The following is a 13,956-nucleotide window of genomic DNA, read 5'->3' as shown; positions in this document are numbered from 1 at the left end:
ACAGTTGAGTCTGCCCTAGAAATGCAGACAAATGAATAGATATTCTTGTAACGCCAATCACTAGGAGCAAGTGCAGAAACGTTAAAGTTATAGCTAATTAATACTAATAAAAGCAGAAGAACAAGGTAAAGCTTAAAATGCTTCAAGTTTTATGTGACTAATTATTTTGAGCAATGCAGAAACACCCAGGAGTGGAAAGAATTCAAGAACTTTAAGCTAAATTAATACTGCAGCACAGCAAGTATTGAATTCTGATGAACTGTGTTGGGTTGGGTTTGGTTTGTTGTTTTTTTTTTTTCCAGGGAATGAGAAAGACTGAATAACATACTAAACTGAGTTATTACCTTAAACTTCTGCAAGGCTGCAGTTGCTAATTTGCTGTGTATCTGGTTTTCTGTGTATTCAGTTGCACTTTCCACATGGACCTGTGCCATAAAACTTCAGCTCATTGAAAAATATCAGTCAAAAAAACCATAGCAACTCATGTAAAAACAACTGTGCATCACTTACATTTCCTCTAAGTATTTTTCCCTTCCATGTTATAAAGATGTGAAACTTCTAGTGAACTTCCAAAAAAAAAGGAGGTCACATCCATATAAGCTGACTAAAAAAAAGCCAAATAGTGGTCTCTGCAACAAAGTAAGATCACTACTGAAAGTCTGGCTGGTCACGGAGCTGTTATTTTAGGATCCAATTTTGACATTTGCATTCTGCCCAAGTCTTACCTGAGACATGGTTTTGGTTTTTTTGTTGTTGTTGTTGTTGTTTTTGTTTAAGCAACCTACCTTTCCTCTGAATTACACTATTTTTCTAGAGGAAGATTTAACTCAGGGGAATTCTTCAGCCAATGCAACTTTATTCCATTTGTCAAGTTTATTCTGAGACTCTACGAAAAAAAGCTGAGCGCCCTGACAGATTTGAAACTGTCAAATCCTATTCCTATTCTGGGGTTAAACTAGATTAAGGTTTTGGTTTGAGAAGGTACGTGCATGCACACATTGAGTTACCATATATTTTCCAGAGTTTCTCACCTGAAATGTATAAAGGGACTGTGTAGCACATGAGTAACAAGCTTGGTGCTACAGGCAGGCGTGATACCTGTTTGTGTTAATTCCTGTGTTTGTACAGGAGGTAGCTGCGCTCAGAAAGCCATACAACCTGTTTGTGACTGCACTACACATCTGACTCGCACTTGTGTGAAGCATGTGATGTACTACACAGTATTAACTCCAGAAAACAGGCATTTGAAGGCAAACAGCAGCCTAGAAAGCAAAAATTCTCATATTAAAGCCGAACAAAATTGGACTGCAAGATAAAACTTGGGGAAATCCGGGTGTATAATAACCCCATGCATGCAATTCACAGAGCCAAATACTGCTGATGTGAACAGGTCAAAAGAAAGGACTGGAAGAATTAAATCTGGAAAATGTTGCAATAAGCAGTAAGATCTGAAAGACGTGACCCAGTCATAAACCAGGTCATTTTTTTAACTCCTCCTTCTTAGAGTATCTGTAAAACTGTAGTACTACTTAAATGCCTTCATAAAAGTATTTGAGCTACATTTGAAGTAACGCTACAAGGAAGTTGATATGGGGATATCACGGCCTCTTTACAAAGGCGTTTGAGATAGCCCATGCTGCAAGTGTCTGGGCAACCATGCTGTTACAGGAACAATACGATAGGTAGGAAAGAGGCTGCCCTAGACAAGCTTTTGCCTCCTGTATTGGGACAGTTGGGCCCCTGGGGACTTGTGGCTACGGAGGTGGTCAATCAGCATCTCCCACTAGTGTGGTCGGTTGGTAAGTGTACAAAGATTTGGAGCAGGCCAGCCAGGATTGTGACCGCGCTGGCAACAGTGAAGCCTTGCTTTAGGGTGGGAGGGGAGCAGCGCATGAGCACGCTGGGCTGTGATCCAGCACAGAGGCGTACGGAAGGGAATGTGGAAGTCCCGCACTGCACAGAGGCAGGGTGTGGCTGAGATGGAGCTGCTCCGCCTTGGAACTGAGCTGCCGCTTAGAAGTCCCACAGTGAGGCAGAGGGGAAGGAGTGAGGGTCCCCTGGGCTTAACTGCTGGCGCATGGGGGTGATAATCAGGGCTGGTCACGGGTGTGTGAGACGAGCGAGTGAAAAGCCTGCCCCATGCTTGGTTTGCTTAACACATTAAGCTTAGCAATGTCAGATGGTTTGACGTTACCTACCTCTACCCGAACAGTTTTCCATTACCAACCTCAGCCACCAGACTGAGGGCCTACTGAGGCACACCCATCAGGTGCCATGTAGGAAAACAAACACTTCCCTGGCACTGAATTGGGCTTTGCCATCTGAAACAGCCACCAGGCCACTCACTAATAAAAGGGGCATCAACAAGAGCCACAGGAGTGCATAGGCACTTAAGAAACAGGACTGCCTATGAAACTGAGATGGCTAAAATTAAGATTCAACTAAGAACCAGTTTTAAAGATTTTAAGTTTAGACTGAAAACTCTACCAATCTTTTATAAGTACCTTTCCCTCAGGCACCAAGGCAAAACTTTTGGATCTCTCTGAAACACCTTTTTATTGAAATTATCATCTTTACCTTGCTTTCTTTTGTCTGTATTTTCAGATCTTCAATTGCATGGTTGAACAGAGAGGAAGATGTCAAACATACTCTGCTTCATCACAAATGATGGAACGGAAAACTTAAAATTTTCGGTCAATCTTGGGTCTTGAACTAGTGCATCTGTGGAGATAAATCTGATTATACAGAGATCTCAAAGAATTTGTTTCTTTGTAATAAGCAATAATAAGAATGTAGTTATCATAGAATCATTGAATGGTTTGGGTTGGAAGGGACCTTTAAGGGTCTTTTAGTCCAACCCCCCTGCCATGGCCAGGGACATCTTCAACGAGATCAGGTTGCTCAGAGCCCCATCCAACCTGACCTGGAATGTTTCCAGGGATGGGGCATCTACCACCTCTCTGGGCAACCTCTTCCAGTGTTTCACCACCCTCATTGTGAAAAATTTCTTCCTTATATCTCGTCTAAATCTACCCTCTCTTAGTTTAAAACCATTGCCCCTTGTCCTGTCGCAACAGGCCCTGCTAAAGTCTGTCCCCACCTTTCTTATAAGCCCCCTTTAAGTACTGAAAGACTTGTCAGATGACTTCAATAAATACACCTGCCACCTTGTAAAAGGTTCTCAGAAGAACTGGAAATCATAGAATCATAGAATCATACAGGTTGGAAAAGACCTCTAAGATCATCGTGTCCAGCCGTCAACCCAACACCACCATGCCCACTACACCATGTCCCTAAGGGCCTCATCTACACGTCTTTTAAATACCTCCAGGGATGGTGACTCAACCACTTCCCTGGGCAGCCTGTTCCAAGGCCTGACCACTCTTTCAGTAAAGAAATTTTTCCTAATGTTCAATCTAAACCTCCCTTGGCGCAACTTGAGGCCATTTCCTCTCATCCTATCGCTGGTTACTTGGCAGAAGAGACCAACGCCCACCTCACTACAACCTCCTTTCAGGTAGTTGTAGAGCGCGATGAGGTCTCCCCTCAGCCTCCTCTTCTCCAGACTAAACAACCCCAGTTCCCTCAGCCGCTCCTCATAAGACTTGTGCTCCAGGCCCTTCACCAGCTTCATTGCCCTCCTCTGGACACGCTCCAGCACCTCCATGTCCTTCTTGTAGTGAGGGGCCCAAAACTGAACACAGGATTCGAGGTGCGGCCTCACCAGGGCCGAGTACAGGGGCACGATCACCTCCCTGCTCCTGCTGGCCACACTATTTCTGATACAGGCCAGGATGCCGTTGGCCTTCTTGGCCACCTGAGTACACTGCCGGCTCATGTTCAGCCGGCTGTCAACCAGTACCCCCAGGTCCTTTTCCTCCGGGCAGCTTTCCAGCCACTCTTCCCCAAGCCTGTAGCGTTGCCTGGGGTTGTTGTGGCCGAAGTGCAGGACCCGGCACATGTGAGGATAATCAACAGCTGGATTAAGTACGCCAGAAGAAAAAAGGATATTATTGCAGAGTTGTATCAGAATTGCCACAAGTCAGACTACCTAAACAAGCATAGCAAAAAAATCCGAGTTCAAAGTGTGTGATCAGTATATATTTTAGGTACATACAATCAACTTTAGCTGGGTGGTGTGTGATTGAATGCTGCATGGTGGGAGAAAATTAACATCGTATTTCATTCCCTCTGTAATACAGCTGCCATCATATTGCTGATTTCTTAAAAAGAAAAAAAAAAATATCCTGCAAATGTAATAGCTATTAGTGATTTTGCCTTGCCGCTATAATCTTGTCTACTGTTTTACTAAATCTAGACAACTCATTTTCACTTTAGTCTTTATATCTATATAACAGTTTTTATAGAGCTTTTGTAAAACTGTATTAATAAATTAAATATTAACAAATCAGATATTTAAATAAGATAAATATAACTGAGTATATAGCTCAAGTGTATTGCAATTAATTTAAAATTGCAGTAATTTCCCCTCAACAAGAACTCCAGTTAGAAATCATCTAGTGCGTTACTGAGTACATCTAGCCTGAACGATTAAACAACAAAAGCTAATCAATTACATCAAGAGGCGTTGAAAAGAACAGCTATTAAACGTGGATAGATGTGTTGCCTGAGCTACAGCTGATTGAGCTCTGATCAGCTCAATGGGCTTTTCTAACTATATCATTAAAAACTCTCAGTTAGGTCACTATTAGAAGTGGCTTCTCCTCAGAAATAATGATCTATCAATTAAAAAGGTAAATCAACATCTAGTCCATGTACAGCAGCTTCTGTATGGGAAGTGTGGAGCTTACAAATAAGCACATGCAAGTTCTTACCTCTTACCTCTGAACAGATCTCTGAAAAGACCTTGAATAAAATTTAAGGTTAAGCCTAAGCTTCAGCCTTCAACAGAAGAGCATCTGACATAAGGACATGAATCCCTCTATTCACTTAGCCAAATATATTGCTATTTAAAGGATATTTTGACAGCAGATGAAAAAAAAAATGGTTTCCAAAGGCTAAAAGAACTTCTCCAGTAAGGACTGAACAGGCTGGAATCCCCCTGCAGACTGAATTCCTAAATGGGAGAGAGGAAGGAAAAATTTGGCAAATCTTTCAGAAATCACAGGAAAGTTCCTAAGGTGAGAGAATACCAAATTCCTTGGATGTGAGGACTGTCAAGTGGATTTTAAAGGAACAGTATAAATGTATGGTTTAGACTAATGGATGGGGAGATTGAATCAGGTGATCACAATCAAGTCCTTTTATCATACCACATACCACTTACTAAGCACCCCAAATTGATAGTTTTCTGCTGTTTATAAAGAGGTCATAATTATGAGATCCTGTAAAATGGACTAGGGGGGGCGTTGTATCTTTGCAGATCTACCTCTCCTGCCATACTGAAGTTATTCTTGACAGATTTTTATCCAATATGCAGTGAGGATCCCATAACCTCTATGGGAAGTGTATTCCAGTGATTACTTTTCCTTGCTCTTAAAAAGTCTTTTCTGACTCTAAAATACATTTCTATGGTCTAAACACATTGCTCCTTGTCTTACACTGGTTGTGTAAAATTTCTGTCTTTCATCTTTACTGCTACCTTTACATAGCTAAAGACTTCTGCAAGTTCTTGCCTCAGTCTTATTTGCTCTATATAAAACAACTGCCATTTCTACATTCTTTCTTTATAAGCCATCTTTGATAATCCTTGTTACTCTTTTACAGACTTCCTCCTTGATGAATTTTGGTGTCCAAAACTGGGCATGGTACTACGGCCTTATTTGTTCCAAGCAGAAGAAATATTTCACATACCTTACAGTTAAAATTCTCATTTATATATCCCTGTATGATGTTTGCCTGTTTTTACAATATTGTTATCTCATTCTGTGATCATCTACAATGCCAGATTCTTCTGTATAGCCAGGCATAACTTGTATTTATGCTTTTGATTATTACTAAACATAGGAAATAATTTCCCTAATTTTTGAAGATCAGTCTGATCTCTTCCAAAATAATTCCAGTCCCTTCCTCCTTAATGCCGTCTGCAAATTCCTCTGCATCTTTCCTCTAGTTCTTTCTGCATCTTCATTGTCTCTCTTCCTTTATGCAAGCAATTAATGAAAATGTCTACTAGTACTAGACCAAAGAGAGGATGCTCTCAACTCAGTTTGGTCTGTCTCTCCTCCTTGACAGCACACCTTTGGTAAATGGCTGGAACACCATACTAAGAGGGTCTGACAGTACTCCTCTTAATAGTTTAGATCAGTTTGTGTTACCCTGGATTATTTGCAAGGATTGTCAGTTTTGATGCCAAGATATATAACATCTTACCTAACCACAAGATTTGATAATTTTTTTTTTTTTAAATCCATGATGGTTGTTCTTCATCATCTTCTAAGTACCTGCATTTTGTTTATTTGACTGTTTGCTACATTTCCTCTTGCCTCCTGGATTACAGTCAGACTGACTGATCTGTAATTCTCTCTCCACTTTTTAAACAGAGTTTATATATTTTTTCCTACTACCTGAAAGGTCTCTTGTTCTCTTTGAATTCCCACAGGTAACTCTCAATGATTCTGCGGTCCCAGGCTGGGGGATGCAAACACCCAGCTTAACAAGCCTGCTCTGAATCGTTCTTTCCTTAGCTGTGAGGGACGCACTTGACCCCCGCCGTACTTCGGTTCGGGCGGACTAAGGAGCCACAGGCCTCATGCCCTGTGGTGAACTGGCAAGCTGGAAAGCTCCTGGTTCACGTACAAGGGAATGAAGGTGCCTTGGAAAAATATTTCGAAAGGTGGTTTCGAAACCCAAAAATGCAAGATAAGCAAGGTACAGAACAAGATTCCAGAGCTAAAATGAAGATCTATCTTGTCTATAATACTGACTAGCAGCCAACTACTTCACCCTATGAATATTACCATCAGGATGGGCCCAACTGGAGCTGTCCTTGAATTGCAGCTGGACTGCATGCCAGGTGACTCCCCCCTGGAGCAGGGACACCTCTCAAGATTTGAGGTTCCTTACCTGAGGCTAAGAGATCCTTCCTTACCCAAGGCGGAGAGATCCCTTACCTGAGACAGATCCTCGGTGAGTGACTGATAGCACGCTGGATTAATACTAATGAAACATTACTAATCCATGTAGCTACTCAATATTGTTATAAACATTGTATAGATAATTCCATTAGGCATAAACCGTTGTCCAAGTCTGAGACCAAGATTGGACCTAGCCGCGCCTAGGCTTCGAAAGGAGTTTAAAAAGCAAGGGGATCTGCTTCGAACCTCATGACTCAACAGGAGGGTCCTCCTTACTCTTTGCATCTCCTGTCTCCGTGTGAATCATTCTAACTCGATTTTCCTTTGTATGTTTCTTCCATGAAGTAATTAATAAGGTCAACCTTGCCATCAAACTTATTGAACCTTGTCAAACCACAGTTAAACTTTGTTAAATTCCATCTAATTTATTGAAATCTGACAATTATTTTACCTCAACAGAACACATTGCTGCTTCTCTCTTCTGAGTGAGGTGCATTCCACTCGTCCGTGACACAAGGCTGATCGCAATTCTCAGCCCTGGATCACTGGTGCGGTTGTGCTAGTCAATTGCACTTGGTAATGTCAGCAAAGACTGGAGCATGGGGGGGAGGCATGAGATACATTTTTTTTTCGTCTTTATGTCATGATTTTAATGCTCCTTTCTTTTCTAAAAATGATGACTATATCATGTTCATTCTTTCTTATGATGCCCACTGTGTCCACATTCTCAGCCAGATCTTTTGTAGTGGTTGTAATTAAACAGCACGTTCCCCTGCAGTTGTTTTCTCCATCTTCTGCAGAGTGCTTCAAGACCTTTCCAAAATTTTCTGGGTAGTCTGTGTCCTTCTATATTGCTTTCTCATCAAAATGATAACTGAAATTTCCCATTAGTATGAAGTTTTTATGCTTTTGATAAGTCCTTTGGTCACCCAAAGAAAGACTCATCTCCATTATCTTCTTTATTTACAGCTTACCGTAGTCCCGTACATGACAGCAATATTGCTTTTACTGAGAAATGTTTAGTCACTCTAGCCTCCGACAGCCCTTCTGGACTAAAGAATAAGCATACACATCTTTGAAATAGCCTTTTAATCTTAGCTATCTTCCCTGAACAGACCATACTTGTCTGTATGAACTATCCAACCAAATCGTTATCATGCCAGTTAAGACATGATTTTGAATATGATTTAAGACATCTAGCCATTCCTGTTTCCTATCCTTCCGCATTACTATGTAGTAAACCAATTATAGTGTGTGTATATATATGTTAGTTATATATTAGTATATAATGAACAATAGCATATGATGTATATATATTTCTATGTAATGAACTAAGATGTTTCTGCTTACCTCTTTCAATAGCACAACAGGAAAAGAATTCCTTCCACATCCAAGTCTTTATACCGACTGCTCTCTTGTACGTGACTCCTTGGTTCCTATCCTTTCTGCAGCCAGTCCCGGCTGCACTCCTGCAGGGGAAATCCCAGGGGAACACAGGTCGGCTGGAGGCAGCACCACCCCTCTGTCTCCTGGCCCCACTGCCGAGCTGTCCTCATGGGCAACAGACGGCTTCTTATCTCACGCCTGCGCCTTTGGTGTTTCACTTTATCACCATTGTCTCTCATCCTCTCGCCAGGTACTGCTGTGAAAAGCCTGGCTCCCTGGTGACCCTTCAGAGATAGCAGGGGGCTGTGTCATGGGGTTCTTTTGGATCCTCCAACTACCTAGTCAGGTCAACTAATTTAGTTTAGCTATAATCTAAGTTTATGGTTAAATTTAGTCTCAAAGGAAAAATTTAAGGGATTTTTGGATGCTGCAAATGTGAAAGAGGGAATAGTTAAGTCGAGTTAGGCACACCAGTGGAAGTTCACTTACTTACACACACATCCAAGCAAAAGGATTCTACTATGAGCAGGACAGGTACTTTTTTGAAGCCCAAGTCACTGTGATTTAAGGCTTGAATTTAGAATAGGTACACAGCTCTGATCATTGCTGGAGTCTATTTTTTAACAGATTGTCTCCTGACTGACAATGATTTTTAGCTTCCAATATGGCCTTCCTGTGTGGCCTGAGACCCTATGCAAGCTCAAACCCACCTTACTGACAAATTTTGAGATGGACGCTGGTGCCTGAGTAAAGTTTTGGACAAGTTTGGAACCACAGTAAGAGAAAAAGCTTGTGTGTGCTTGAAGGTGGATTGACAAAGCTGTAATTACTGAGGGTCTGCCAAAAGGAGCGTCTGAGGGGGACAGCAAAAATTTGGAAGGTGTGCTTCCTCACATAAATTTTGGAAAGATTTCCAGGAATTGCAGGGTAGTCTAAAAATCCTTGAAAAGAGGATGTGTGGACCTTAAAGGATGAGGCTCCAATGAATAAAAAGTACTCTCCAAGATGAGTGTATGTCTTTGAAGATATCTGCACTCCTCATCTCTAAGAGGCAATGCAGACAAACAGCTGGGGGCATGGTGGTGTTGGGTTGACGGTTGGACTCGATGATCTTAGAGGTCTTTTCCAACCTTAATGATTCTGTGATTCTGTGCAGCAATACTGCTACAAACCTTAAGAGGTTCTGAAAAGGTGCCTAGTTTTTCAGGTAATTTGGCCCACATTGTTCCTTGTATCAGGGCTGGAAGGATCTGCAGGATGAATCTTCCCACTCCTCAAACCAGCAAAATGTCAGCTATGATCAGCCCATTGTAGAACACACCAGCCCCTTACTTATGTTACTGAAAAACTCCAAGACCAACAGCTATCACATGTCAGCAGGACAGGAAGGTTGACCGGCTTACTGATGTCTCTGCCTCTCAGGAACTCTGCACAGAGGGCAGAAGACTGCTGGGATCAACATGGCGCTGCACTGGAGCTCTCAGCCCAGCGTTGTGAGCTCAAATGAGAAAAGGGCAGGAGGAAAAAGCGTGTCGTCACACTGTGTCGCTGCATGGGAAACACCTCAGGAGATTCCATCTCTTGGCACAGGGACAAAAAATGCAAAACTAGAGAGAGGGACTTAAAACAGTGACCTTTGGTGCCAAGACTAGTTGCTGCTGAGCCCAATAACTTCTGCAGTGCCAGCAGCATATAGTTGCAGGCAAACTTTACACCAGGTTGCTGACATGGGGAACATCTTCATGCTGGCATTGAATAAGCTACTGAAGAATGATACTGGGAGAGCTGAAACCATGGTGATCCAGTTCTGGTGCAGAGGCAGAAAGCTTGATCTTGTTGCACCTCATTTTCAGCTTGTCTGGACAGAACAGTTCCTCGGTGCCAGAAGGGACGCATCACTTGCTGGCTGAGATTTCACAGAAACTGCAAGGACCTGGAGAGTGTCAGGTCAGAGTATAATCCAGAGAAGGCGATCCGGAGAAGGCAAAGAGGCCTATCTTGCTGGGGCCTGTTTGGCTGGCCTACTTTGAAGGGCAGTACCCGGAAGTTTTCAAAGCACAAAGGCTGGAAGCTGGGTTTTGGTTCTCAAGTTTCTATATGTGAGAAATATGCTACCTCACTCAGCTGACCTAACAATGATATGCTCTTGAAGAGTCATAGATACACACCTGGCTTTACACTCTTGAAGGTTAAAACATCAGAGTAGGCTGCCGTTGAGGAACTTTGAGCATTGCAAATCAAGTATAGGAAACTTCCAGGAAAAACGTAGATAGCAGGGAGGTTAGAAAAGAGGCTCTGCACAGACTAGCGAATTTATTTTCCTTCCTATTAGTGCTGGTTCTCTAGAGTATATAGGTCAAAAAGCAGTACTGGACAAGCACACTGTGATGGTGCAGTATTTGATACCAAGACCTGACCACAAAGCAGGTGGCACAAAGCAGCCAGAGTAACAGTCAAGTCACTGTGTTGGAGCTAAAATCCAGGGAAAGGAGCCAACAGCTCAGGTGTTTGCTCCGACGACACAGAAAAACGGTGTGAAGAAAAAATTCATTCCACGTGTGATGGCAACGTGGCACAAATGAGAAAAGGACCCTCTTTCAGCTACTTGCTGATACCGGTGAGTGACTGCAGAGCAGCAGATGGGATACAAATCTATTCAGGTTCTGTCCTGCTGAGTAGGAAAGGAGTTTGCATTTACTGTTGGGTCTCTGCTGCCTGCTGAGGAGGAAAGAGGGTAGTCTCAGAAAGTCTTCCAAAAACTCAGAGTGCTAACTCCAGGCCTGTCTCTGGCTTTGCCAGAATGTAGAAGTAAAGGTTAACTTTTTTCCCTGCCTATCAGCAGAGGTAAAAAACCAAGAGGAGAGCACATCTACTCCAGTAATTCAGATTTTTTCCTGTATGGTTTAAACAACTGGCAAAGTAAGCAACTGACCAAATAGGACTAGGCATGGAAGGGAGCCGTGTCTTCTAGGTCCCTGGGATTTGTTAGATAGCTCTCTGTAGCACATTTAGCATTCTACGTATGGTCAAACTTCCACCTTATCATCATTTGAGGCACTCAGCTCTAGCTATATCACCATCTTCACATTGCTTAATGTTTTACATGAAGAGTTCTGTCAGGTTTTGAATAAGGCAATAGCAGGGAATAGAGCTGGAAAACCTGTTGTAAATACTGCTGTGGATTATTCCCATGTCTTTGGGCATTGTTCGAGGAGTTCATAGTCAGACCTGAATCAGGCTACACCCACAGCGAAAAAAAATCCTCAAACCATCCAGAATAATAAACTCTTGCAGATGCAAATATTAGTGTTAATATGGGAACACGCTGATGTATCATTTTCTACTCACGAACTCAACTGTTCAGAAGATGGCTCACACATCTTAATAGATTACCCAGAAATTGGACACTTCCTGTGGGTTAAGACTACATCAAGGGGACAGCAATTTCAAGCTGCTGAAACAATGCTTTTCTCAATAGCTAATTGCTCTGTGAATGAAATGGGGAAAAAGCAGCTTATTTTTTGTGAAAAAGTGTATTTTTCTGAACAGTTGTGATGGTAAGCACAGTGTGTTGCTTTTTACTGCTGCGCTCATGTTTATGCTGCTATACACATATGGCACACGTACTCCCAGAGGAGCTTTCAGCAGAGACAATGTCCCTTTGGTCTGCTATTTGGATCAATATGCCAACTCAGTAATTATCTTACATTTTGACCTGTCTGCTCCAAAACGTGTTTGCTTCCCCCATGTAACTAGTCAGACACCTCATTTTACGTAAAAGGTTTGCTTCTAGTCTTAAAAAAGTGTGTTTGGACACTGCGTCATGTGAGCAGGAGCAGATTGCATCCTCTAGACCTGTTGCAACTGAGTGACATGTAATTGTCACCTTTGGCTACATTGCAAAGAAACCATTATATGGCCTAGCCACACAGAAAACCTTAGAGGTCTTTGAAAACTCCATTTGCTTTAAAACAAAGAAAACCTTTGCACACTCTTTAGTGTATACCCAGAGTCAAATACTTCCTTACTTTAAAATTCAGACTGAATTTCAGTTTGTGCCATGTATCTGTGTCATGGCTGACCTGCTAAAGCCGTTACAGACTATGATGAGGCCTATTAAGAAACCAGATGAAAACACAAATGTCACCATTTCTCTTAGTTATGCATACTGATGTATCTTGACTCATACCTCTGAAAAACGCCTGTTTATGTCAGATAAAGACTGATATTTGTTTATAATTCTGTCTCAGCATGGAATGGTTCATCTCGAACACTAACTTCCACTTAAACTATTTATAGTTTTACCGACGGGATAGGTCTAACCTGGCAAGTTAAACTCCAGATTGTTCTGTTCAAGACTGAAGCTCACAAGTTTAAGGTTTTAGCTACGTCTTTGTTTCACTCAGGATATAAGAAAGCCTACTTGCTATACATGCAAGCTGTGTCCCTGGACAGGCGAGCGCTACTGCAGCAAGCAAGCAGAATAAACACCATAGTCGCATTTCCCAGTATTCCTTTTCAAAAGCTTGGCAAGAAGTTTTCTAGCAAAACGAACAATGCTAACAGGCTAATTTTCAGTTTCATCAAGCACGGCATTTTCACATTTTCCCTTTTCTTAGGGATTCTATGTAGCATTTAGTCTTCACCTTACTACTCAAAAATACGGCATATTTCCCCTCAAACTCCTCCTGTATTCTTCTAGGAAATCCTGATCTCAACTGAGTCTCTAAAACCAAAGCTATTTGTGAGGTGAAGTTGCTGGAAGCTAAGCTATAGAAGTTTAGCTAGCCTGTTGCAAAGAAAACTATAGCAGAGCTTTACACAGTTACCTTCTGCACTCAGAGTGACAAAAAGCATCTTACCGTCACTACAACAATGGTGTGGAAGATGACAATTAATTTCTTGCTAAACATTACTGTCACAATGACAGAAGACATGATGCTTTTCAGCTGGAAGGTAACAGCATTCATAGTGAATGCCTATTCTGCCCATTCTGAATAAAATTGACATGGTTTTAAAAAATAAAAAGGATTGATAGATACCTAATTGCTGAAATAACAATAATATCTTAGGAAAAGGGATAAAGAAATGATGCAATAATGTCACTAAGCAGTAGCTCAATCAAAGAACACTTTTCAAAAGATAATTTGAAGAATGAAGCCAAAGGTAACAACGGTATAGTCTAAGGTATGAAGTGTACTCTGAGTCAACCTCTGCTACAAAGCTACATTAAGTTACTACAAGCATCATAAAAGATCAAAAAACCCAAAAACCGCAAGTCATCAACAACATAGCTAGAAATATAACTTGTTACAGCTGAGAAAAACAGCCAGGAAGGCAAAAAGCTTAGAAACTACAAAGCTTAAATTAGCTATTTATAAATACAGTAGCAATTGGCAACTTAGAAATACATCTGTAGTGTAGACCAGCATACCATAAGAACACACAGGAAGATGTCTGAGTGTCTGTAGAATAAGTTAACTGGAGGCACATCCAACACACTCACTTGGCAGTAGTAGGAAAAAAAAAATGG

This window comes from Calonectris borealis, chromosome Z (assembly GCF_964195595.1).
Source record: "Calonectris borealis chromosome Z, bCalBor7.hap1.2, whole genome shotgun sequence".
Taxonomy (NCBI): Eukaryota; Metazoa; Chordata; class Aves; order Procellariiformes; family Procellariidae; genus Calonectris; species Calonectris borealis.
Note: the sequence above shows the minus strand (reverse complement) of the source record.